The 25,133-nt window shown below is 48.1% G+C and overlaps 1 long non-coding RNA gene and 15 other non-coding genes across 16 annotated transcripts in view; all 16 read right to left on the bottom strand.

The window, feature by feature from the left end:
- LOC126088045 (uncharacterized) overlaps window positions 1-5,315 on the bottom strand; it is a 49,246-nt gene extending 43,931 nt beyond the window's left edge. The window contains exon 1 of the long non-coding RNA XR_007519928.1: window positions 5,296-5,315. This is a non-coding gene — a long non-coding RNA (uncharacterized LOC126088045). The remainder of the gene's footprint in view (window positions 1-5,295) is intronic.
- Window positions 411-491, bottom strand: LOC126057908 (small nucleolar RNA SNORD115). Its single transcript, XR_007512980.1, has one exon. It is a non-coding gene; the product is annotated as a small nucleolar RNA SNORD115 (small nucleolar RNA).
- LOC126057767 (small nucleolar RNA SNORD115) lies at window positions 2,111-2,188 on the bottom strand. Its single transcript, XR_007512842.1, has one exon. It is a non-coding gene; the product is annotated as a small nucleolar RNA SNORD115 (small nucleolar RNA).
- LOC126057652 (small nucleolar RNA SNORD115) lies at window positions 3,793-3,873 on the bottom strand. Its single transcript, XR_007512726.1, has one exon. It is a non-coding gene; the product is annotated as a small nucleolar RNA SNORD115 (small nucleolar RNA).
- Window positions 5,316-5,491: 176 nt separating the features above from the next.
- Window positions 5,492-5,569, bottom strand: LOC126057660 (small nucleolar RNA SNORD115). Its single transcript, XR_007512735.1, has one exon. It is a non-coding gene; the product is annotated as a small nucleolar RNA SNORD115 (small nucleolar RNA).
- Window positions 5,570-7,173: 1,604 nt separating this feature from the next.
- LOC126057907 (small nucleolar RNA SNORD115) lies at window positions 7,174-7,254 on the bottom strand. The gene has a single exon (XR_007512979.1). It is a non-coding gene; the product is annotated as a small nucleolar RNA SNORD115 (small nucleolar RNA).
- A 1,620-nt stretch (window positions 7,255-8,874) lies between these two features.
- On the bottom strand, window positions 8,875-8,952 carry LOC126057766 (small nucleolar RNA SNORD115). The gene has a single exon (XR_007512840.1). It is a non-coding gene; the product is annotated as a small nucleolar RNA SNORD115 (small nucleolar RNA).
- A 1,604-nt stretch (window positions 8,953-10,556) lies between these two features.
- Window positions 10,557-10,637, bottom strand: LOC126057641 (small nucleolar RNA SNORD115). The gene has a single exon (XR_007512716.1). It is a non-coding gene; the product is annotated as a small nucleolar RNA SNORD115 (small nucleolar RNA).
- A 1,620-nt stretch (window positions 10,638-12,257) lies between these two features.
- On the bottom strand, window positions 12,258-12,335 carry LOC126057765 (small nucleolar RNA SNORD115). Its single transcript, XR_007512839.1, has one exon. It is a non-coding gene; the product is annotated as a small nucleolar RNA SNORD115 (small nucleolar RNA).
- Window positions 12,336-13,939: 1,604 nt separating this feature from the next.
- On the bottom strand, window positions 13,940-14,020 carry LOC126057639 (small nucleolar RNA SNORD115). The gene has a single exon (XR_007512715.1). It is a non-coding gene; the product is annotated as a small nucleolar RNA SNORD115 (small nucleolar RNA).
- A 1,620-nt stretch (window positions 14,021-15,640) lies between these two features.
- On the bottom strand, window positions 15,641-15,718 carry LOC126057763 (small nucleolar RNA SNORD115). Its single transcript, XR_007512837.1, has one exon. It is a non-coding gene; the product is annotated as a small nucleolar RNA SNORD115 (small nucleolar RNA).
- A 1,604-nt stretch (window positions 15,719-17,322) lies between these two features.
- Window positions 17,323-17,403, bottom strand: LOC126057638 (small nucleolar RNA SNORD115). Its single transcript, XR_007512714.1, has one exon. It is a non-coding gene; the product is annotated as a small nucleolar RNA SNORD115 (small nucleolar RNA).
- Window positions 17,404-19,023: 1,620 nt separating this feature from the next.
- On the bottom strand, window positions 19,024-19,101 carry LOC126057762 (small nucleolar RNA SNORD115). Its single transcript, XR_007512836.1, has one exon. It is a non-coding gene; the product is annotated as a small nucleolar RNA SNORD115 (small nucleolar RNA).
- Window positions 19,102-20,705: 1,604 nt separating this feature from the next.
- LOC126057637 (small nucleolar RNA SNORD115) lies at window positions 20,706-20,786 on the bottom strand. Its single transcript, XR_007512713.1, has one exon. It is a non-coding gene; the product is annotated as a small nucleolar RNA SNORD115 (small nucleolar RNA).
- Window positions 20,787-22,406: 1,620 nt separating this feature from the next.
- On the bottom strand, window positions 22,407-22,484 carry LOC126057760 (small nucleolar RNA SNORD115). The gene has a single exon (XR_007512835.1). It is a non-coding gene; the product is annotated as a small nucleolar RNA SNORD115 (small nucleolar RNA).
- Window positions 22,485-24,088: 1,604 nt separating this feature from the next.
- On the bottom strand, window positions 24,089-24,169 carry LOC126057636 (small nucleolar RNA SNORD115). The gene has a single exon (XR_007512712.1). It is a non-coding gene; the product is annotated as a small nucleolar RNA SNORD115 (small nucleolar RNA).
- Between the last annotated feature and the right edge of the window lie 964 nt (window positions 24,170-25,133).

Here is a 25,133-nt window from a genome sequence, read left to right as displayed (position 1 = left end):
GATCAAAAATTCCTCAAGTGGAAATTCTTCCAGGTTCCTGTGCTTCCTAACACTCCACCCGTGCATATCACCGCCACTTATTCAATCGGTCAGGTCAAGCTAAAAGCAGGGCACGCGTCTCAGCTTCTCCACAAAACCCGACTGCCTTTTGGGCTCCGTTTTCACTTGTCCAAGTATCAGCAGGGACAAGGTAGAACTGCCATCATTCACTCACCTTGTGTTCTTCCTGTGGTGAATCTCTTGGGAGTAGGTCTTTCTAAGTCAGAGAAAAAGAGGAAAGGAGCCAAGGAATCAGCTTGACAAAAATCGGTCAGTGAGGAGTTTTCGATCACGTCCTGGACGTAAAAGGAATCAAAACGGGCTCCATTCTAAAGGAGATCATTAAGATTGGGGAAAAGCAGCTTCCCTCTGGCCCTCAGCGTGATCCTATTGAGCGTGATTTTAATGTCATCATTTCTCTTCCAGAGAAGTGGAGGTGTCATCATTGACCCGAGACATATCAATCCCCAGGAAAAATCACCTGAGTCCTCAAGTTCCTTACCACAGACATCTTCCATCCAGCCCGGAATCATGCAGGATGAGAATGTTCGCACATCCTCTTCCAGGTTCCTGGGGAGTAGCTTGACCCTCATGAAAGCGGGCAAACAGGCCTGGACCTTGCAATCCTTTTAGGAAGGACAAAGAAGTAAGCCAGACATCGGACGAGAGACATCCATGGTCTAACAGCTAAGGTTTTTCCCACATGTACTCGAAAATATGGACAACATCAAGACACGCACTTCTAACCCATTAGGGAGACTGCTCACCCTTGACAGAAAGGCAGACATGTGCCAGATCAGGACATGGCATAGAGGTCTCAGACCGTAGTAAAAGAAACTCAGGAGTCCCAGGCAAGGAGAGGCTTTTCATTTTGATCAGGCCTGGCCCATGTAACAAGGAAGCCAAATCTGTGTCCACAGGCACTGTCCCGTGCACGAGTATTCTCAGGAAATTACACCCAAGGGTTCCCCAAACTGGGGATCTTCAAACGAGCTGTGGGACACTCAGAAGAGTGCTTACTCCAAGAATTTGCCCCAAACTTCTCCTACGAATTTCCGGAGTTTGATTTCACCCTTGTGCCATGCAGAGACACAGACCCGGCCACCTCTTTCCCAAAGAACGGTAACACAGGGAACATATCTCCTCCTGTTTATCAACCATCGGAAGATCTCTTGGCACAAACAGAGCAGGAGTCTTATGGAAACTCTACGGGATTCCAATGAACTGTGTAGGAACAGTGATCTTTGCACTCGTGCAAGGCAGCATTTACACCTGCATTCACTGTCTACAGCTCCAAGGAAACACGACTTCCTGTGGCATGAACCTGAAACTGCTCACGACCCTCGTGTCCTCCTCACGCATGGCATAGACCCTGACTTTAGATTTTCTACGCAGGTATCTGTGCAGCTACCTTCACTTGAAAGCTGGAGCCAGCTATCAGACTACGGAATCTCTCATCCAATTTCAAGATTCCTGGGAAAAGTGCCCTGCAGATCCTAAGAAGCCAGCTGAAACTGACAAACGCTTTCAATATGGCAAGTTGACCAGTCTCCCGTAGAGCTCTGAGCCATTCACCTCCCATAAATATCTTGGGAAAATACATTCTTCTCGTTGTGCATTTCTCCCAATTCCCTAGGACGTATCGGACTTGGACCCCGGCTATCGGAGACGACTCAAGCGCACATTTTTCAGGATCCTCAGATTCCTAAGTATCCATCCACGCACATCACTGCCACTTAGTCAACCAGGCAAGGTCAATCAAACACCAGGGGACATGCCTCAGCTTTGTCAACAACCTCTACTGCCTTTTGGGCTGCATCCTCACTTGTCCAAGTGTCAGATGGGGCCAGGGAAAATCACGGTGATTCCCTCACCTTGTGACCTCGCCACGGTGAGTTTCATGGAAGCAGGTCTTTCTAAATGACACAAAAAGAGGAAAAGAGCCAAGGAATCAGCCTGACAAAAATCAGCCACCCAGGTGTTTTGGATCACTTGGTGCAGGTGAAAGGAATGAAAATGGGGGTCTGCTCTAAAGAAGATCTATAAGGCCGGGGCAAAGGAGTGTCTCGCAGGGCCTCAGCATAAACCCACTGAGCACGATTTTTAGGTCATCATCTCTCTTCGAGACAGGTTATGTCATCATTGACCCGAGCCATATCTCTCCCCAGGAAAAATCCCCTGAGACCTGAAGATGCTTACCACAAATGTCTTCCTTCCACCGAGGAATGACACTGGGTGAGAGAATTCACACATCGTCTTCCAGTTTCCAGGGGAGTTGGCTTGACCCCCATGAAAGCAGGACAACAGACATCGACCTCACTATCCCTTGGAAAAGGGCAAATCAGTAAGACAAAGATCACAGGAGAGAAGCTCACTTCCCTATGGCTATGCTTTCTCCCAGATAGTCGCAAACATATGCACAAAATCAAGACACCCATTTACAACCCACTGGGGAGACTGCTGACCCTTGACACAAGGTGAGACTCGTGCCTGGATGTAGTACAAATTCTTAGGAGCACGCAGGCAAAAGGAGCCTTTGCAATTGATTAACCCTGACTGATGTGTTGAAGGCAGCCAAATATGCGTCCAGGGGCACTGTCCAACGTGTTGGACTCCCGGGAAACGGCACCCAAGAGTCCCCAGTAACTGGGGATCTTCAAATCAGCTGGAAGGACATTTGGGAATGAGTTCCTTTCCAAGAATTGTGCCAACACTTCTAGAAATTTCCACAGTCCTTCAACACTTTGATTTCACCACTGAGCCATGTAGAGACACAATCCAATCTACCTCAGGCCCGAATAATCCCTATAGAGGGAGAACATCTCCTCCTGTATATCAACCACCACAGGATCCTGTGGGGCATACAGAAAAGCAGTTCTATAGAGTCTCTATGAGATTCCAAAGAACTGTCAAGAAAATGATCTTTCCGCATGTGGAAGGCAGCAGTTATGCCTGCATTTCCTGACTAGAGTGTTAGCCGATCGTGACTTCCTGTGGCACGTACCTGAAAATAGTCATGACGCGCGCATCGCGTTTACCAAATGCCATCGAACCTGACCTTAGTTTTTTGACTCAGATATTTGTGCTGCTACCTTTTCTTGATAGCTACAGTGAGGTATCAGACTACTCGATTGTTCACCCAGTGCCAGGATTTGTGGGAAAGATACCCTGCAGATCCTAATCGTCCAGTCGCAACTGACACAGGCTTTCAACTATGGCAAGTATGTCCGGTTTCTCCAGTAGAGCTCCTAGCCATTCCCAAGCGGAAAATATATGAGAAAAGCACATTTGTCTCGCTGTGCATTCTCTCAATTCCGTAGACATACCAGGCTGGGCACCGGATGATCAAAAATTCCTCAAGTGGAAATTCTTCCAGGTTCCTGTGCTTCCTAACTATCCACCCGTGCATATCACCGCCACTTATTCAATCGGTCAGGTCAAGCTAAAAGCAGGGCACGCGTCTCAGCTTCTCCACAAAACCCGACTGCCTTTTGGGCTCCGTTTTCACTTGTCCAAGTATCAGCAGGGACAAGGTAAAACTGCCATCATTCACTCACCTTGTGTTCTTCCTGTGGTGAATCTCTTGGGAGTAGGTCTTTCTAAGTCAGAGAAAAAGAGGAAAGGAGCCAAGGAATCAGCTTGACAAAAATCGGTCAGTGAGGAGTTTTCGATCACGTGCTGGACGTAAAAGGAATCAAAACGGGCTCCATTCTAAAGGAGATCATTAAGATTGGGGAAAAGCAGTTTCCCTCTGGGCCTCAGCGTGATCCCATTGAGCGTGATTTTAATGTCATCATTTCTCTTCCAGAGAAGTGGAGGTGTCATCATTGACCCGAGACATATCAATCCCCAGGAAAAATCACCTGAGTCCTCAAGTTCCTTACCACAGACATCTTCCATCCAGCCCGGAATCATGCAGGATGAGAATGTTCGCACATCCTCTTCCAGGTTCCTGGGGAGTAGCTTGACCCTCATGAAAGCGGGAAAACAGGCCTGGACCTTGCAATCCTTTTAGGAAGGACAAAGAAGTAAGCCAGACATCGGACGTGAGACATCCATGGTCTAACAGCTAAGGTTTTTCCCACATGCACTCAAAAATATGGACAACATCAAGACACGCACTTCTAACCCGTTAGGGAGACTGCTCACCCTTGACAGAAAGGCAGACATGTGCCAGATCAGGACATGGCATAGAGGTCTCAGACCGTAGTAAAAGAAACTCAGGAGTCCCAGGCAAGGAGAGGCTTTTCATTTTGATCAGGCCTGGCCCATGTAACAAGGAAGCCAAATCTGTGTCCACAGGCACTGTCCCGTGCACGAGCACTCTCAGGAAATTACACCCAAGGGTTCCCCAAACTGGGGATCTTCAAACGAGCTGTGGGACACTCAGAAGAGTGCTTACTCCAAGAATTTGCCCCAAACTTCTCCTACGAATTTCCGGAGTTTGATTTCACCCTTGTGCCATGCAGAGACACAGACCCGGCCACCTCTTTCCCAAAGAACGGTAACACAGGGAACATATCTCCTCCTGTTTATCAACCATCGGAAGATCTCTTGGCACAAACAGAGCAGGAGTCTTATGGAAACTCTACGGGATTCCAATGAACTGTGTAGGAACAGTGATCTTTGCACTCGTGCAAGGCAGCATTTACACCTGCATTCACTGTCTACAGCTCCAAGGAAACACGACTTCTTGTGGCATGAACCTGAAACTGCTCACGACCCTCGTGTCCTCCTCACGCATGGCATAGACCCTGACTTTAGATTTTCTACGCAGGTATCTGTGCAGCTACCTTCACTTGAAAGCTGGAGCCAGCTATCAGACTACGGAATCTCTCATCCAATTTCAAGATTCCTGGGAAAAGTGCCCTGCAGATCCTAAGAAGCCAGCTGAAACTGACAAACGCTTTCAATATGGCAAGGTGACCAGTCTCCCGTAGAGCCCTGAGCCATTCACCTCCCATAAATATCTTGGGAAAATACATTCTTCTCGTTGTGCATTTCTCCCAATTCCCTAGGACGTATCGGACTTGGACCCAGGCAATCGGAGACGACTCAAGCGCACATTTTTCAGGATCCTCAGATTCCTAAGTATCCACCCACGCACATCACTGCCACTTAGTCAACCAGGCAAGGTCAAGCAAACACCAGGGGACATGCCTCAGCTTTGTCAACAACCTCTACTGCCTTTTGGGCTGCATCCTCACTTGTCCAAGTGTCAGATGGGGCCAGGGAAAATCACGGTAATTCCCTCACCTTGTGACCTCGCCGCGGTGAGTTTCATGGAAGCAGGTCTTTCTAAATGACACAAAAAGAGGAAAAGAGCCAAGGAATCAGCCTGACAAAAATCAGCCACCCAGGTGTTTTGGATCACTTGGTGCAGGTGAAAGGAATGAAAATGGGGGTCTGCTCTAAAGAAGATCTATAAGGCAGGGGCAAAGGAGTGTCTCGAGGGCCTCAGCATAAACCCACTGAGCATGATTTTTAGGTCATCATCTCTCTTCGAGACAGGTTATGTCATCAGTGACCCGAGCCATATCTCTCCCCAGGAAAAATCCCCTGAGACCTGAAGATGCTTACCACAAATGTCTTCCTTCAACCGAGGAATGACACTGGATGAGAGAATTCACACATCTTCTTCCAGTTTCCAGGGGAGTTGGCTTGACCCCCATGAAAGCAGGACAACAGACATCGACCTCACTATCCCTTGGTAAAGGGCAAATCAGTAAGACAAAGATCACAGGAGAGAAGCTCATTTCCCTATGGCTATGCTTTCTCCCAGATAGTCGCAAACATATGCACAAAATCAAGACACCCATTTACAACCCACTGGGGAGACTGCTGACCCTTGACACAAGGTGAGACTCGTGCCTGGATGTAGTACAAATTCTTAGGAGCACGCAGGCAAAAGGAGCCTTTGCAATTGATTAACCCTGACTGATGTGTTGAAGGCAGCCAAATATGCGTCCAGGGGCACTGTCCAACGTGTTGGACTCCCGGGAAACGGCACCCAAGAGTCCCCAGTAACTGGGGATCTTCAAATCAGCTGGAAGGACATTTGGGAATGAGTTCCTTTCCAAGAATTGTGCCAATACTTCTAGAAATTTCCACAGTCCTTCAACACTTTGATTTCACCACTGAGCCATGTAGAGACACAATCCAATCTACCTCAGGCCCGAATAATCCCTATAGAGGGAGAACATCTCCTCCTCTATATCAACCACCAAAGGATCCTGTGGGGCATACAGAAAAGCAGTTCTACAGAATCTCTATGAGATTCCAAAGAACTGTCAAGAAAATGATCTTTCCGCATGTGGAAGGCAGCAGTTATGCCTGCATTTCCTGGCTAGAGTGTTAGCCGATCGTGACTTCCTGTGGCACGTACCTGAAACTAGTCATGACGCGCGCATCGCGTTTACCAAATGCCATCGAACCTGACCTTAGTTTTTTGACTCAGATATTTGTGCTCCTACCTTTTCTTGATAGCTACAGTGAGGTATCATACTACTCGATTGTTCATCCAATGCCAGGATTTGTGGGAAAGATACCCTGCAGATCCTAATCGTCCAGTCACAACTGACACAGGCTTTCAACTATGGCAAGTATGTCCGGTTTCTCCAGTAGAGCTCGTAGCCATTCCCAAGCGGAAAATATATGAGAAAAGCACATTTGTCTCGCTGTGCATTCTCTCAATTCCGTAGACATACCAGGCTGGGCACCGGATGATCAAAAATTCCTCAAGTGGAAATTCTTCCAGGTTCCTGTGCTTCCTAACACTCCACCCGTGCATATCACCGCCACTTATTCAATCGGTCAGGTCAAGCTAAAAGCAGGGCACGCGTCTCAGCTTCTCCACAAAACCCGACTGCCTTTTGGGCTCCGTTTTCACTTGTCCAAGTATCAGCAGGGACAAGGTAGAACTGCCATCATTCACTCACCTTGTGTTCTTCCTGTGGTGAATCTCTTGGGAGTAGGTCTTTCTAAGTCAGAGAAAAAGAGGAAAGGAGCCAAGGAATCAGCTTGACAAAAATCGGTCAGTGAGGAGTTTTCGATCACGTCCTGGACGTAAAAGGAATCAAAACGGGCTCCATTCTAAAGGAGATCATTAAGATTGGGGAAAAGCAGCTTCCCTCTGGCCCTCAGCGTGATCCTATTGAGCGTGATTTTAATGTCATCATTTCTCTTCCAGAGAAGTGGAGGTGTCATCATTGACCCGAGACATATCAATCCCCAGGAAAAATCACCTGAGTCCTCAAGTTCCTTACCACAGACATCTTCCATCCAGCCCGGAATCATGCAGGATGAGAATGTTCGCACATCCTCTTCCAGGTTCCTGGGGAGTAGCTTGACCCTCATGAAAGCGGGCAAACAGGCCTGGACCTTGCAATCCTTTTAGGAAGGACAAAGAAGTAAGCCAGACATCGGACGAGAGACATCCATGGTCTAACAGCTAAGGTTTTTCCCACATGTACTCGAAAATATGGACAACATCAAGACACGCACTTCTAACCCATTAGGGAGACTGCTCACCCTTGACAGAAAGGCAGACATGTGCCAGATCAGGACATGGCATAGAGGTCTCAGACCGTAGTAAAAAAAACTCAGGAGGTCCCAGGCAAGGAGAGGCTTTTCATTTTGATCAGCCCTGGCCCATGTAACAAGGAAGCCAAATCTGTGTCCACAGGCACTGTCCCGTGCACGAGCACTCTCAGGAAATTACACCCAAGGGTTCCCCAAACTGGGGATCTTCAAACGAGCTGTGGGACACTCAGAAGAGTGCTTACTCCAAGAATTTGCCCCAAACTTCTCCTACGAATTTCCGGAGTTTGATTTCACCCTTGTGCCATGCAGAGACACAGACCCGGCCACCTCTTTCCCAAAGAACGGTAACACAGGAAACATATCTCCTCCTGTTTATCAACCATCGGAAGATCTCTTGGCACAAACAGAGCAGGAGTCTTATGGAAACTCTACGGGATTCCAATGAACTGTGTAGGAACAGTGATCTTTGCACTCGTGCAAGGCAGCATTTACACCTGCATTCACTGTCTACAGCTCCAAGGAAACACGACTTCCTGTGGCATGAACCTGAAACTGCTCACGACCCTCGTGTCCTCCTCACGCATGGCATAGACCCTGACTTTAGATTTTCTACGCAGGTATCTGTGCAGCTACCTTCACTTGAAAGCTGGAGCCAGCTATCAGACTACGGAATCTCTCATCCAATTTCAAGATTCCTGGGAAAAGTGCCCTGCAGATCCTAAGAAGCCAGCTGAAACTGACAAACGCTTTCAATATGGCAAGTTGACCAGTCTCCCGTAGAGCTCTGAGCCATTCACCTCCCATAAATACCTTGGGAAAATACATTCTTCTCGTTGTGCATTTCTCCCAATTCCCTAGGACGTATCGGACTTGGACCCCGGCTATCGGAGACGACTCAAGCGCACATTTTTCAGGATCCTCAGATTCCTAAGTATCCACCCACGCACATCACTGCCACTTAGTCAACCAGGCAAGGTCAAGCAAACACCAGGGGACATGCCTCAGCTTTGTCAACAACCTCTACTGCCTTTTGGGCTGCATCCTCACTTGCCCAAGTGTCAGATGGGGCCAGGGAAAATCACGGTGATTCCCTCACCTTGTGACCTCGCCACGGTGAGTTTCATGGAAGCAGGTCTTTCTAAATGACACAAAAAGAGGAAAAGAGCCAAGGAATCAGCCTGACAAAAATCAGCCACCCAGGTGTTTTGGATCACTTGGTGCAGGTGAAAGGAATGAAAATGGGGGTCTGCTCTAAAGAAGATCTATAAGGCAGGGGCAAAGGAGTGTCTCGCAGGGCCTCAGCATAAACCCACTGAGCACGATTTTTAGGTCATCATCTCTCTTCGAGACAGGTTATGTCATCATTGACCCGAGCCATATCTCTCCCCAGGAAAAATCCCCTGAGACCTGAAGATGCTTACCACAAATGGCTTCCTTCCACCGAGGAATGACACTGGGTGAGAGAATTCACACATCGTCTTCCAGTTTCCAGGGGAGTTGGCTTGACCCCCATGAAAGCAGGACAACAGACATCGACCTCACTATCCCTTGGAAAAGGGCAAATCAGTAAGACAAAGATCACAGGAGAGAAGCTCACTTCCCTATGGCTATGCTTTCTCCCAGATAGTCGCAAACATATGCACAAAATCAAGACACCCATTTACAACCCACTGGGGAGACTGCTGACCCTTCACACAAAGTGAGACTCGTGCCTGGATGTAGTACAAATTCTCAGGAGCACGCAGGCAAAAGGAGCCTTTGCAATTGATTAACCCTGACTGATGTGTTGAAGGCAGCCAAATATGCGTCCAGGGGCACTGTCCAACGTGTTGGACTCTCGGGATACGGCACCCAAGAGTCCCCAGTAACTGGGGATCTTCAAATCAGCTGGAAGGACATTTGGGAATGAGTTCCTTTCCAAGAATTGTGCCAACACTTCTAGAAATTTCCACAGTCCTTCAACACTTTGATTTCACCACTGAGCCATGTAGAGACACAATCCAATCTACCTCAGGCCCGAATAATCCCTATAGAGGGAGAACATCTCCTCCTCTATATCAACCACCAAAGGATCCTGTGGGGCATACAGAAAAGCAGTTCTACAGAATCTCTATGAGATTCCAAAGAACTGTCAAGAAAATGATCTTTCCGCATGTGGAAGGCAGCAGTTATGCCTGCATTTCCTGGCTAGAGTGTTAGCCGATCGTGACTTCCTGTGGCACGTACCTGAAACTAGTCATGACGCGCGCATCGCGTTTACCAAATGCCATCGAACCTGACCTTAGTTTTTTGACTCAGATATTTGTGCTCCTACCTTTTCTTGATAGCTACAGTGAGGTATCATACTACTCGATTGTTCATCCAATGCCAGGATTTGTGGGAAAGATACCCTGCAGATCCTAATCGTCCAGTCACAACTGACACAGGCTTTCAACTATGGCAAGTATGTCCGGTTTCTCCAGTAGAGCTCCTAGCCATTCCCAAGCGGAAAATATATGAGAAAAGCACATTTGTCTCGCTGTGCATTCTCTCAATTCCGTAGACATACCAGGCTGGGCACCGGATGATCAAAAATTCCTCAAGTGGAAATTCTTCCAGGTTCCTGTGCTTCCTAACACTCCACCCGTGCATATCACCGCCACTTATTCAATCGGTCAGGTCAAGCTAAAAGCAGGGCACGCGTCTCAGCTTCTCCACAAAACCCGACTGCCTTTTGGGCTCCGTTTTCACTTGTCCAAGTATCAGCAGGGACAAGGTAAAACTGCCATCATTCACTCACCTTGTGTTCTTCCTGTGGTGAATCTCTTGGGAGTAGGTCTTTCTAAGTCAGAGAAAAAGAGGAAAGGAGCCAAGGAATCAGCTTGACAAAAATCGGTCAGTGAGGAGTTTTCGATCACGTCCTGGACGTAAAAGGAATCAAAACGGGCTCCATTCTAAAGGAGATCATTAAGATTGGGGAAAAGCAGCTTCCCTCTGGGCCTCAGCGTGATCCTATTGAGCGTGATTTTAATGTCATCATTTCTCTTCCAGAGAAGTGGAGGTGTCATCATTGACCCGAGACATATCAATCCCCAGGAAAAATCACCTGAGTCCTCAAGTTCCTTACCACAGACATCTTCCATCCAGCCCGGAATCATGCAGGATGAGAATGTTCGCACATCCTCTTCCAGGTTCCTGGGGAGTAGCTTGACCCTCATGAAAGCGGGCAAACAGGCCTGGACCTTGCAATCCTTTTAGGAAGGACAAAGAAGTAAGCCAGACATCGGACGAGAGACATCCATGGTCTAACAGCTAAGGTTTTTCCCACATGTACTCGAAAATATGGACAACATCAAGACACGCACTTCTAACCCATTAGGGAGACTGCTCACCCTTGACAGAAAGGCAGACATGTGCCAGATCAGGACATGGCATAGAGGTCTCAGACCGTAGTAAAAAAAACTCAGGAGGTCCCAGGCAAGGAGAGGCTTTTCATTTTGATCAGCCCTGGCCCATGTAACAAGGAAGCCAAATCTGTGTCCACAGGCACTGTCCCGTGCACGAGCACTCTCAGGAAATTACACCCAAGGGTTCCCCAAACTGGGGATCTTCAAACGAGCTGTGGGACACTCAGAAGAGTGCTTACTCCAAGAATTTGCCCCAAACTTCTCCTACGAATTTCCGGAGTTTGATTTCACCCTTGTGCCATGCAGAGACACAGACCCGGCCACCTCTTTCCCAAAGAACGGTAACACAGGAAACATATCTCCTCCTGTTTATCAACCATCGGAAGATCTCTTGGCACAAACAGAGCAGGAGTCTTATGGAAACTCTACGGGATTCCAATGAACTGTGTAGGAACAGTGATCTTTGCACTCGTGCAAGGCAGCATTTACACCTGCATTCACTGTCTACAGCTCCAAGGAAACACGACTTCCTGTGGCATGAACCTGAAACTGCTCACGACCCTCGTGTCCTCCTCACGCATGGCATAGACCCTGACTTTAGATTTTCTACGCAGGTATCTGTGCAGCTACCTTCACTTGAAAGCTGGAGCCAGCTATCAGACTACGGAATCTCTCATCCAATTTCAAGATTCCTGGGAAAAGTGCCCTGCAGATCCTAAGAAGCCAGCTGAAACTGACAAACGCTTTCAATATGGCAAGTTGACCAGTCTCCCGTAGAGCTCTGAGCCATTCACCTCCCATAAATACCTTGGGAAAATACATTCTTCTCGTTGTGCATTTCTCCCAATTCCCTAGGACGTATCGGACTTGGACCCCGGCTATCGGAGACGACTCAAGCGCACATTTTTCAGGATCCTCAGATTCCTAAGTATCCACCCACGCACATCACTGCCACTTAGTCAACCAGGCAAGGTCAAGCAAACACCAGGGGACATGCCTCAGCTTTGTCAACAACCTCTACTGCCTTTTGGGCTGCATCCTCACTTGCCCAAGTGTCAGATGGGGCCAGGGAAAATCACGGTGATTCCCTCACCTTGTGACCTCGCCACGGTGAGTTTCATGGAAGCAGGTCTTTCTAAATGACACAAAAAGAGGAAAAGAGCCAAGGAATCAGCCTGACAAAAATCAGCCACCCAGGTGTTTTGGATCACTTGGTGCAGGTGAAAGGAATGAAAATGGGGGTCTGCTCTAAAGAAGATCTATAAGGCAGGGGCAAAGGAGTGTCTCGCAGGGCCTCAGCATAAACCCACTGAGCACGATTTTTAGGTCATCATCTCTCTTCGAGACAGGTTATGTCATCATTGACCCGAGCCATATCTCTCCCCAGGAAAAATCCCCTGAGACCTGAAGATGCTTACCACAAATGTCTTCCTTCCACCGAGGAATGACACTGGGTGAGAGAATTCACACATCGTCTTCCAGTTTCCAGGGGAGTTGGCTTGACCCCCATGAAAGCAGGACAACAGACATCGACCTCACTATCCCTTGGAAAAGGGCAAATCAGTAAGACAAAGATCACAGGAGAGAAGCTCACTTCCCTATGGCTATGCTTTCTCCCAGATAGTCGCAAACATATGCACAAAATCAAGACACCCATTTACAACCCACTGGGGAGACTGCTGACCCTTGACACAAGGTGAGACTCGTGCCTGGATGTAGTACAAATTCTTAGGAGCACGCAGGCAAAAGGAGCCTTTGCAATTGATTAACCCTGACTGATGTGTTGAAGGCAGCCAAATATGTGTCCAGGGGCACTGTCCAACGTGTTGGACTCTCGGGAAACGGCACCCAAGAGTCCCCAGTAACTAGGGATCTTCAAATCAGCTGGGAGGACATTTGGAAATGAGTTCCTTTCCAAGAATTGTGTCAACACTTCTAGAAATTTCCACAGTCCTTCAACACTTTGATTTCACCACTGAGCCGTGTAGAGACACAATTCAATCTACCTCAGGCCCGAATAATCCCTATAGAGGGAGAACATGTCCTCCTGTATATCAACCACCACAGGATCCTGTGGGGCATACAGAAAAGCAGTTCTACAGAATCTCTATGAGATTCCAAAGAACTGTCAAGAAAATGATCTTTCCACATGTGGAAGGCAGTAGTTATGCCTGCATTTCCTGACTAGAGTGTTAGCCGATCGTGACTTCCTGTGCCACGTACCTGAAACTAGTCATGACGCTCGCATGGCGTTTACCAAATACCATCGAACCTGACCTTAGTTTTTTGACTCAGATATTTGTGCTGCTACCTTTTCTTGAGAGCTACAGTGAGGTATCAGACTACTCGATTGTTCATCCAATGCCAGGATTTGTGGGAAAGATACCCTGCAGATCCTAATCGTCCAGTCGCAACTGACACGGGCTTTCAACTATGGCAAGTATGTCCGGTTTCTCCAGTAGAGCTCCTAGCCATTCCCAAGCGGAAAATATATGAGAAAAGCACATTTGTCTCGCTGTGCATTCTCTCAATTCCGTAGACATACCAGGCTGGGCACCGGATGATCAAAAATTCCTCAAGTGGAAATTCTTCCAGGTTCCTGTGCTTCCTAACTATCCACCCGTGCATATCACCGCCACTTATTCAATCGGTCAGGTCAAGCTAAAAGCAGGGCACGCGTCTCAGCTTCTCCACAAAACCCGACTGCCTTTTGGGCTCCGTTTTCACTTGTCCAAGTATCAGCAGGGACAAGGTAAAACTGCCATCATTCACTCACCTTGTGTTCTTCCTGTGGTGAATCTCTTGGGAGTAGGTCTTTCTAAGTCAGAGAAAAAGAGGAAAGGAGCCAAGGAATCAGCTTGACAAAAATCGGTCAGTGAGGAGTTTTCGATCACGTGCTGGACGTAAAAGGAATCAAAACGGGCTCCATTCTAAAGGAGATCATTAAGATTGGGGAAAAGCAGTTTCCCTCTGGGCCTCAGCGTGATCCTATTGAGCGTGATTTTAATGTCATCATTTCTCTTCCAGAGAAGTGGAGGTGTCATCATTGACCCGAGACATATCAATCCCCAGGAAAAATCACCTGAGTCCTCAAGTTCCTTACCACAGACATCTTCCATCCAGCCCGGAATCATGCAGGATGAGAATGTTCGCACATCCTCTTCCAGGTTCCTGGGGAGTAGCTTGACCCTCATGAAAGCGGGCAAACAGGCCTGGACCTTGCAATCCTTTTAGGAAGGACAAAGAAGTAAGCCAGACATCGGACGAGAGACATCCATGGTCTAACAGCTAAGGTTTTTCCCACATGCACTCAAAAATATGGACAACATCAAGACACGCACTTCTAACCCGTTAGGGAGACTGCTCACCCTTGACAGAAAGGCAGACATGTGCCAGATCAGGACATGGCATAGAGGTCTCAGAACGGAGTAAAAAAAACTCAGGAGGTCCCAGGCAAGGAGAGGCTTTTCATTTTGATCAGGCCTGGCCCATGTAACAAGGAAGCCAAATCTGTGTCCACAGGCACTGTCCCGTGCACGAGCACTCTCAGGAAATTACACCCAAGGGTTCCCCAAACTGGGGATCTTCAAACGAGCTGTGGGACACTCAGAAGAGTGCTTACTCCAAGAATTTGCCCCAAACTTCTCCTACGAATTTCCGGAGTTTGATTTCACCCTTGTGCCATGCAGAGACACAGACCCGGCCACCTCTTTCCCAAAGAACGGTAACACAGGGAACATATCTCCTCCTGTTTATCAACCATCGGAAGATCTCTTGGCACAAACAGAGCAGGAGTCTTATGGAAACTCTACGGGATTCCAATGAACTGTGTAGGAACAGTGATCTTTGCACTCGTGCAAGGCAGCATTTACACCTGCATTCACTGTCTACAGCTCCAAGGAAACATGACTTCCTGGGGCATGAACCTGAAACTGCTCACGACCCTCGTGTCCTCCTCACGCATGGCATAGACCCTGACTTTAGATTTTCTACGCAGGTATCTGTGCAGCTACCTTCACTTGAAAGCTGGAGCCAGCTATCAGACTACGGAATCTCTCATCCAATTTCAAGATTCCTGGGAAAAGTGCCCTGCAGATCCTAAGAAGCCAGCTGAAACTGACAAACGCTTTCAATATGGCAAGTTGACCAGTCTCCCGTAGAGCTCTGAGCCATTCACCTCCCATAAATATCTTGGGAAAATACATTCTTCTCGTTGTGCATTTCTCCCAATTCCCTAGGACGTATCGGACTTGGACCCCGGCTATCGGAGACGACTCAAGCGCACATTTTTCAGGATCCTCAGATTCCTAAGTATCCACCCACGCACATCACTGCCACTTAGTCAACCAGGCAAGGTCAAGCAAACACCAGGGGACATGCCTCAGCTTTGTCAACAACCTCTACTGCCTTTTGGGCTGCATCCTCACTTGCCCAAGTGTCAGATGGGGCCAGGGAAAATCACGGTGATTCCCTCACCTTGTGACCTCGCCACGGTGAGTTTCATGGAAGCAGGTCTTTCTAAATGACACAAAAAGAGGAAAAGAGCCAAGGAATCAGCCTGACAAAAATCAGCCACCCAGGTGTTTTGGGTCACTTGGTGCAGGTGAAAGGAATGAAAATGGGGGTCTGCTCTAAAGAAGATCTATAAGGCCGGGGCAAAGGAGTGTCTCGCAGGGCCTCAGCATAAACCCACTGAGCACGATTTTTAGGTCATCATCTCTCTTCGAGACAGGTTATGTCATCATTGACCCGAGCCATATCTCTCCCCAGGAAAAATCCCCTGAGACCTGAAGATGCTTACCACAAATGTCTTCCTTCCACCGAGGAATGACACTGGGTGAGAGAATTCACACATCGTCTTCCAGTTTCCAGGGGAGTTGGCTTGACCCCCATGAAAGCAGGACAACAGACATCGACCTCACTATCCCTTGGAAAAGGGCAAATCAGTAAGACAAAGATCACAGGAGAGAAGCTCACTTCCCTATGGCTATGCTTTCTCCCAGATAGTCGCAAACATATGCACAAAATCAAGACACCCATTTACAACCCACTGGGGAGACTGCTGACCCTTGACACAAAGTGAGACTCGTGCCTGGATGTAGTACAAATTCTCAGGAGCACGCAGGCAAAAGGAGCCTTTGCAATTGATTAACCCTGACTGATGTGTTGAAGGCAGCCAAATATGCGTCCAGGGGCACCGTCCAACGTGTTGGACTCTCGGGATACGGCACCCAAGAGTCCCCAGTAACTGGGGATCTTCAAATCAGCTGGAAGGACATTTGGGAATGAGTTCCTTTCCAAGAATTGTGCCAACACTTCTAGAAATTTCCACAGTCCTTCAACACTTTGATTTCACCACTGAGCCATGTAGAGACACAATCCAATCTACCTCAGGCCCGAATAATCCCTATAGAGGGAGAACATCTCCTCCTGTATATCAACCACCACAGGATCCTGTGGGGCATACAGAAAAGCAGTTCTACAGAATCTCTATGAGATTCCAAAGAACTGTCAAGAAAATGATCTTTCCGCATGTGGAAGGCAGCAGTTATGCCTGCATTTCCTGACTAGAGTGTTAGCCGATCGTGACTTCCTGTGGCACGTACCTGAAACTAGTCATGACGTGCGCATCGCGTTTACCAAATGCCGTCGAACCTGACCTTAGTTTTTTGACTCAGATATTTGTGCTGCTACCTTTTCTTGAGAGCTACAGTGAGGTATCAGACTACTGGATTGTTCATCCAATGCCAGGATTTGTGGGAAAGATACCCTGCAGATCCTAATCGTCCAGTCGCAACTGACACGGGCTTTCAACTATGGCAAGTATGTCCGGTTTCTCCAGTAGAGCTCCTAGCCATTCCCAAGCGGAAAATATATGAGAAAAGCACATTTGTCTCGCTGTGCATTCTCTCAATTCCGTAGACATACCAGGCTGGGCACCGGATGATCAAAAATTCCTCAAGTGGAAATTCTTCCAGGTTCCTGTGCTTCCTAACTATCCACCCGTGCATATCACCGCCACTTATTCAATCGGTCAGGTCAAGCTAAAAGCAGGGCACGCGTCTCAGCTTCTCCACAAAACCCGACTGCCTTTTGGGCTCCGTTTTCACTTGTCCAAGTATCAGCAGGGACAAGGTAAAACTGCCATCATTCACTCACCTTGTGTTCTTCCTGTGGTGAATCTCTTGGGAGTAGGTCTTTCTAAGTCAGAGAAAAAGAGGAAAGGAGCCAAGGAATCAGCTTGACAAAAATCGGTCAGTGAGGAGTTTTCGATCACGTGCTGGACGTAAAAGGAATCAAAACGGGCTCCATTCTAAAGGAGATCATTAAGATTGGGGAAAAGCAGTTTCCCTCTGGGCCTCAGCGTGATCCTATTGAGCGTGATTTTAATGTCATCATTTCTCTTCCAGAGAAGTGGAGGTGTCATCATTGACCCGAGACATATCAATCCCCAGGAAAAATCACCTGAGTCCTCAAGTTCCTTACCACAGACATCTTCCATCCAGCCCGGAATCATGCAGGATGAGAATGTTCGCACATCCTCTTCCAGGTTCCTGGGGAGTAGCTTGACCCTCATGAAAGCGGGCAAACAGGCCTGGACCTTGCAATCCTTTTAGGAAGGACAAAGAAGTAAGCCAGACATCGGACGAGAGACATCCATGGTCTAACAGCTAAGGTTTTTCCCACATGCACTCAAAAATATGGACAACATCAAGACACGCACTTCTAACCCGTTAGGGAGACTGCTCACCCTTGACAGAAAGGCAGACATGTGCCAGATCAGGACATGGCATAGAGGTCTCAGAACGGAGTAAAAAAAACTCAGGAGGTCCCAGGCAAGGAGAGGCTTTTCATTTTGATCAGGCCTGGCCCATGTAACAAGGAAGCCAAATCTGTGTCCACAGGCACTGTCCCGTGCACGAGCACTCTCAGGAAATTACACCCAAGGGTTCCCCAAACTGGGGATCTTCAAACGAGCTGTGGGACACTCAGAAGAGTGCTTACTCCAAGAATTTGCCCCAAACTTCTCCTACGAATTTCCGGAGTTTGATTTCACCCTTGTGCCATGCAGAGACACAGACCCGGCCACCTCTTTCCCAAAGAACGGTAACACAGGGAACATATCTCCTCCTGTTTATCAACCATCGGAAGATCTCTTGGCACAAACAGAGCAGGAGTCTTATGGAAACTCTACGGGATTCCAATGAACTGTGTAGGAACAGTGATCTTTGCACTCGTGCAAGGCAGCATTTACACCTGCATTCACTGTCTACAGCTCCAAGGAAACATGACTTCCTGGGGCATGAACCTGAAACTGCTCACGACCCTCGTGTCCTCCTCACGCATGGCATAGACCCTGACTTTAGATTTTCTACGCAGGTATCTGTGCAGCTACCTTCACTTGAAAGCTGGAGCCAGCTATCAGACTACGGAATCTCTCATCCAATTTCAAGATTCCTGGGAAAAGTGCCCTGCAGATCCTAAGAAGCCAGCTGAAACTGACAAACGCTTTCAATATGGCAAGTTGACCAGTCTCCCGTAGAGCTCTGAGCCATTCACCTCCCATAAATATCTTGGGAAAATACATTCTTCTCGTTGTGCATTTCTCCCAATTCCCTAGGACGTATCGGACTTGGACCCCGGCTATCGGAGACGACTCAAGCGCACATTTTTCAGGATCCTCAGATTCCTAAGTATCCACCCACGCACATCACTGCCACTTAGTCAACCAGGCAAGGTCAAGCAAACACCAGGGGACATGCCTCAGCTTTGTCAACAACCTCTACTGCCTTTTGGGCTGCATCCTCACTTGCCCAAGTGTCAGATGGGGCCAGGGAAAATCACGGTGATTCCCTCACCTTGTGACCTCGCCACGGTGAGTTTCATGGAAGCAGGTCTTTCTAAATGACACAAAAAGAGGAAAAGAGCCAAGGAATCAGCCTGACAAAAATCAGCCACCCAGGTGTTTTGGGTCACTTGGTGCAGGTGAAAGGAATGAAAATGGGGGTCTGCTCTAAAGAAGATCTATAAGGCCGGGGCAAAGGAGTGTCTCGCAGGGCCTCAGCATAAACCCACTGAGCACGATTTTTAGGTCATCATCTCTCTTCGAGACAGGTTATGTCATCATTGACCCGAGCCATATCTCTCCCCAGGAAAAATCCCCTGAGACCTGAAGATGCTTACCACAAATGTCTTCCTTCCACCGAGGAATGACACTGGGTGAGAGAATTCACACATCGTCTTCCAGTTTCCAGGGGAGTTGGCTTGACCCCCATGAAAGCAGGACAACAGACATCGACCTCACTATCCCTTGGAAAAGGGCAAATCAGTAAGACAAAGATCACAGGAGAGAAGCTCACTTCCCTATGGCTATGCTTTCTCCCAGATAGTCGCAAACATATGCACAAAATCAAGACACCCATTTACAACCCACTGGGGAGACTGCTGACCCTTGACACAAAGTGAGACTCGTGCCTGGATGTAGTACAAATTCTCAGGAGCACGCAGGCAAAAGGAGCCTTTGCAATTGATTAACCCTGACTGATGTGTTGAAGGCAGCCAAATATGCGTCCAGGGGCACCGTCCAACGTGTTGGACTCTCGGGATACGGCACCCAAGAGTCCCCAGTAACTGGGGATCTTCAAATCAGCTGGAAGGACATTTGGGAATGAGTTCCTTTCCAAGAATTGTGCCAACACTTCTAGAAATTTCCACAGTCCTTCAACACTTTGATTTCACCACTGAGCCATGTAGAGACACAATCCAATCTACCTCAGGCCCGAATAATCCCTATAGAGGGAGAACATCTCCTCCTGTATATCAACCACCACAGGATCCTGTGGGGCATACAGAAAAGCAGTTCTACAGAATCTCTATGAGATTCCAAAGAACTGTCAAGAAAATGATCTTTCCGCATGTGGAAGGCAGCAGTTATGCCTGCATTTCCTGACTAGAGTGTTAGCCGATCGTGACTTCCTGTGGCACGTACCTGAAACTAGTCATGACGCGCGCATCGCGTTTACCAAATGCCGTCGAACCTGACCTTAGTTTTTTGACTCAGATATTTGTGCTGCTACCTTTTCTTGAGAGCTACAGTGAGGTATCAGACTACTCGATTGTTCATCCAATGCCAGGATTTGTGGGAAAGATACCCTGCAGATCCTAATCGTCCAGTCGCAACTGACACGGGCTTTCAACTATGGCAAGTATGTCCGGTTTCTCCAGTAGAGCTCCTAGCCATTCCCAAGCGGAAAATATATGAGAAAAGCACATTTGTCTCGCCGTGCATTCTCTCAATTCCGTAGACATACCAGGCTGGGCACCGGATGATCAAAAATTCCTCAAGTGGAAATTCTTCCAGGTTCCTGTGCTTCCTAACTATCCACCCGTGCATATCACCGCCACTTATTCAATCGGTCAGGTCAAGCTAAAAGCAGGGCACGCGTCTCAGCTTCTCCACAAAACCCGACTGCCTTTTGGGCTCCGTTTTCACTTGTCCAAGTATCTGCAGGGACACGGTAAAACTGCCATCATTCACTCACCTTGTGTTCTTCCTGTGGTGAATCTCTTGGGAGTAGGTCTTTCTAAGTCAGAGAAAAAGAGGAAAGGAGCCAAGGAATCAGCTTGACAAAAATCGGTCAGTGAGGAGTTTTCGATCACGTGCTGGACGTAAAAGGAATCAAAACGGGCTCCATTCTAAAGGAGATCATTAAGATTGGGGAAAAGCAGCTTCCCTCTGGGCCTCAGCGTGATCCTATTGAGCGTGATTTTAATGTCATCATTTCTCTTCCAGAGAAGTGGAGGTGTCATCATTGACCCGAGACATATCAATCCCCAGGAAAAATCACCTGAGTCCTCAAGTTCCTTACCACAGACATCTTCCATCCAGCCCGGAATCATGCAGGATGAGAATGTTCGCACATCCTCTTCCAGGTTCCTGGGGAGTAGCTTGACCCTCATGAAAGCGGGCAAACAGGCCTGGACCTTGCAATCCTTTTAGGAAGGACAAAGAAGTAAGCCAGACATCGGACGAGAGACATCCATGGTCTAACAGCTAAGGTTTTTCCCACATGCACTCAAAAATATGGACAACATCAAGACACGCACTTCTAACCCGTTAGGGAGACTGCTCACCCTTGACAGAAAGGCAGACATGTGCCAGATCAGGACATGGCATAGAGGTCTCAGAACGGAGTAAAAAAAACTCAGGAGGTCCCAGGCAAGGAGAGGCTTTTCATTTTGATCAGGCCTGGCCCATGTAACAAGGAAGCCAAATCTGTGTCCACAGGCACTGTCCCGTGCACGAGCACTCTCAGGAAATTACACCCAAGGGTTCCCCAAACTGGGGATCTTCAAACGAGCTGTGGGACACTCAGAAGAGTGCTTACTCCAAGAATTTGCCCCAAACTTCTCCTACGAATTTCCGGAGTTTGATTTCACCCTTGTGCCATGCAGAGACACAGACCCGGCCACCTCTTTCCCAAAGAACGGTAACACAGGGAACATATCTCCTCCTGTTTATCAACCATCGGAAGATCTCTTGGCACAAACAGAGCAGGAGTCTTATGGAAACTCTACGGGATTCCAATGAACTGTGTAGGAACAGTGATCTTTGCACTCGTGCAAGGCAGCATTTACACCTGCATTCACTGTCTACAGCTCCAAGGAAACATGACTTCCTGGGGCATGAACCTGAAACTGCTCACGACCCTCGTGTCCTCCTCACGCATGGCATAGACCCTGACTTTAGATTTTCTACGCAGGTATCTGTGCAGCTACCTTCACTTGAAAGCTGGAGCCAGCTATCAGACTACGGAATCTCTCATCCAATTTCAAGATTCCTGGGAAAAGTGCCCTGCAGATCCTAAGAAGCCAGCTGAAACTGACAAACGCTTTCAATATGGCAAGTTGACCAGTCTCCCGTAGAGCTCTGAGCCATTCACCTCCCATAAATATCTTGGGAAAATACATTCTTCTCGTTGTGCATTTCTCCCAATTCCCTAGGACGTATCGGACTTGGACCCCGGCTATCGGAGACGACTCAAGCGCACATTTTTCAGGATCCTCAGATTCCTAAGTATCCACCCACGCACATCACTGCCACTTAGTCAACCAGGCAAGGTCAAGCAAACACCAGGGGACATGCCTCAGCTTTGTCAACAACCTCTACTGCCTTTTGGGCTGCATCCTCACTTGCCCAAGTGTCAGATGGGGCCAGGGAAAATCACGGTGATTCCCTCACCTTGTGACCTCGCCACGGTGAGTTTCATGGAAGCAGGTCTTTCTAAATGACACAAAAAGAGGAAAAGAGCCAAGGAATCAGCCTGGCAAAAATCAGCCACCCAGGTGTTTTGGGTCACTTGGTGCAGGTGAAAGGAATGAAAATGGGGGTCTGCTCTAAAGAAGATCTATAAGGCCGGGGCAAAGGAGTGTCTCGCAGGGCCTCAGCATAAACCCACTGAGCACGATTTTTAGGTCATCATCTCTCTTCGAGACAGGTTATGTCATCATTGACCCGAGCCATATCTCTCCCCAGGAAAAATCCCCTGAGACCTGAAGATGCTTACCACAAATGTCTTCCTTCCACCGAGGAATGACACTGGGTGAGAGAATTCACACATCGTCTTCCAGTTTCCAGGGGAGTTGGCTTGACCCCCATGAAAGCAGGACAACAGACATCGACCTCACTATCCCTTGGAAAAGGGCAAATCAGTAAGACAAAGATCACAGGAGAGAAGCTCACTTCCCTATGGCTATGCTTTCTCCCAGATAGTCGCAAACATATGCACAAAATCAAGACACCCATTTACAACCCACTGGGGAGACTGCTGACCCTTGACACAAAGTGAGACTCGTGCCTGGATGTAGTACAAATTCTCAGGAGCACGCAGGCAAAAGGAGCCTTTGCAATTGATTAACCCTGACTGATGTGTTGAAGGCAGCCAAATATGCGTCCAGGGGCACCGTCCAACGTGTTGGACTCTCGGGATACGGCACCCAAGAGTCCCCAGTAACTGGGGATCTTCAAATCAGCTGGAAGGACATTTGGGAATGAGTTCCTTTCCAAGAATTGTGCCAACACTTCTAGAAATTTCCACAGTCCTTCAACACTTTGATTTCACCACTGAGCCATGTAGAGACACAATCCAATCTACCTCAGGCCCGAATAATCCCTATAGAGGGAGAACATCTCCTCCTGTATATCAACCACCACAGGATCCTGTGGGGCATACAGAAAAGCAGTTCTACAGAATCTCTATGAGATTCCAAAGAACTGTCAAGAAAATGATCTTTCCGCATGTGGAAGGCAGCAGTTATGCCTGCATTTCCTGACTAGAGTGTTAGCCGATCGTGACTTCCTGTGGCACGTACCTGAAACTAGTCATGACGCGCGCATCGCGTTTACCAAATGCCATCGAACCTGACCTTAGTGTTTTGACTCAGATATTTGTGCTGCTACCTTTTCTTGATAGCTACAGTGAGGTATCAGACTACTCGATTGTTCACCCAGTGCCAGGATTTGTGGGAAAGATACCCTGCAGATCCTAATCGTCCAGTCGCAACTGACACGGGCTTTCAACTATGGCAAGTATGTCCGGTTTCTCCAGTAGAGCTCCTAGCCATTCCCAAGCGGAAAATATATGAGAAAAGCACATTTGTCTCGCTGTGCATTCTCTCAATTCCGTAGACATACCAGGCTGGGCACCGGATGATCAAAAATTCCTCAAGTGGAAATTCTTCCAGGTTCCTGTGCTTCCTAACTATCCACCCGTGCATATCACCGCCACTTATTCAATCGGTCAGGTCAAGCTAAAAGCAGGGCACGCGTCTCAGCTTCTCCACAAAACCCGACTGCCTTTTGGGCTCCGTTTTCACTTGTCCAAGTATCAGCAGGGACAAGGTAAAACTGCCATCATTCACTCACCTTGTGTTCTTCCTGTGGTGAATCTCTTGGGAGTAGGTCTTTCTAAGTCAGAGAAAAAGAGGAAAGGAGCCAAGGAATCAGCTTGACAAAAATCGGTCAGTGAGGAGTTTTCGATCACGTGCTGGACGTAAAAGGAATCAAAACGGGCTCCATTCTAAAGGAGATCATTAAGATTGGGGAAAAGCAGTTTCCCTCTGGGCCTCAGCGTGATCCTATTGAGCGTGATTTTAATGTCATCATTTCTCTTCCAGAGAAGTGGAGGTGTCATCATTGACCCGAGACATATCAATCCCCAGGAAAAATCACCTGAGTCCTCAAGTTCCTTACCACAGACATCTTCCATCCAGCCCGGAATCATGCAGGATGAGAATGTTCGCACATCCTCTTCCAGGTTCCTGGGGAGTAGCTTGACCCTCATGAAAGCGGGCAAACAGGCCTGGACCTTGCAATCCTTTTAGGAAGGACAAAGAAGTAAGCCAGACATCGGACGAGAGACATCCATGGTCTAACAGCTAAGGTTTTTCCCACATGCACTCAAAAATATGGACAACATCAAGACACGCACTTCTAACCCGTTAGGGAGACTGCTCACCCTTGACAGAAAGGCAGACATGTGCCAGATCAGGACATGGCATAGAGGTCTCAGAACGGAGTAAAAAAAACTCAGGAGGTCCCAGGCAAGGAGAGGTTTTTCATTTTGATCAGGCCTGGCCCATGTAACAAGGAAGCCAAATCTGTGTCCACAGGCACTGTCCCGTGCACGAGCACGCTCAGGAAATTACACCCAAGGGTTCCCCAAACTGCGGATCTTCAAACGAGCTGTGGGACACTCAGAAGAGTGCTTACTCCAAGAATTTGCCCCAAACTTCTCCTACGAATTTCCGGAGTTTGATTTCACCCTTGTGCCATGCAGAGACACAGACCCGGCCACCTCTTTCCCAAAGAACAGTAACACAGGGAACATATCTCCTCCTGTTTATCAACCATCGGAAGATCTCTTGGCACAAACAGAGCAGGAGTCTTATGGAAACTCTACGGGATTCCAATGAACTGTGTAGGAACAGTGATCTTTGCACTCGTGCAAGGCAGCATTTACACCTGCATTCACTGTCTACAGCTCCAAGGAAACATGACTTCCTGGGGCATGAACCTGAAACTGCTCACGACCCTCGTGTCCTCCTCACGCATGGCATAGACCCTGACTTTAGATTTTCTACGCAGGTATCTGTGCAGCTACCTTC

The sequence above is a fragment of the Elephas maximus genome, chromosome 13 (assembly GCF_024166365.1).
Source record: "Elephas maximus indicus isolate mEleMax1 chromosome 13, mEleMax1 primary haplotype, whole genome shotgun sequence".
Taxonomy (NCBI): domain Eukaryota; kingdom Metazoa; phylum Chordata; class Mammalia; order Proboscidea; family Elephantidae; genus Elephas; species Elephas maximus.
Note: the sequence above shows the minus strand (reverse complement) of the source record. Positions and strands in the feature narration are given on the sequence as shown.